The 572-nt window shown below is 43.5% G+C and overlaps 1 protein-coding gene across 1 annotated transcript in view; it reads left to right on the top strand.

The window, feature by feature from the left end:
- Positions 1-572, top strand: part of BRAF (B-Raf proto-oncogene, serine/threonine kinase) — a 206,708-nt gene that overhangs the window by 190,195 nt on the left and 15,941 nt on the right. The window lies entirely within an intron of this gene.

Raw genomic sequence — 572 nt, 5'->3', positions numbered from 1 at the left:
GGGCTTGGTGGCACATGCCTGTGATCCCAGCTACTCGGGAGGCTGAGACAGGAGAATCGCTTAAACCTGGGAGGCAGAGGTTGCAGTGAGCTGAGACTGTGCCACTGCACTCCAGCCTGGACAATAGAGTGAGACTCAGTCTCAAAAAAAAAAAAAACGGTACAGAAGAAAGTATAGACTCTAACAGTGGTTATCCCTGGAGAACAGGATTTGAGAGCCTTATACTCTTAATTCTCTAGTATTTTAATTCTTATTTGCACGTTATACTTGGAATTTAAAATTTTTTGCAACTGCTTACTTCTTTGTCTTATATTAATCATCATAAAGATTACTTTTTTAAAAATTAAAGTTTAACTTTTAAAAACAATTTTCAGCCAGGTGTGATGGCTGGTGTCTGTAATCCCCGCCCTTTGGGAGGCTGAGGCAGGCAGATCACCTGAGGTCAGGAGTTTGAGACCATCCTGGCCAACATGGTGAAATGCTGTCTCTACTGAAAATACAAAAATTTAGCTGGGCATGGTGGTGGGCACCTGTAATCCCAGCTACTCGGGAGGCAGAGGCAGGAGAATCGC

This window comes from Colobus angolensis, unplaced genomic scaffold, assembly GCF_000951035.1.
Source record: "Colobus angolensis palliatus isolate OR3802 unplaced genomic scaffold, Cang.pa_1.0 Scaffold2, whole genome shotgun sequence".
NCBI lineage: Eukaryota > Metazoa > Chordata > Mammalia > Primates > Cercopithecidae > Colobus > Colobus angolensis.
The sequence above is the reverse complement of the archived record's forward strand: the minus strand, read 5'-3'. Positions and strand labels throughout refer to the sequence as shown.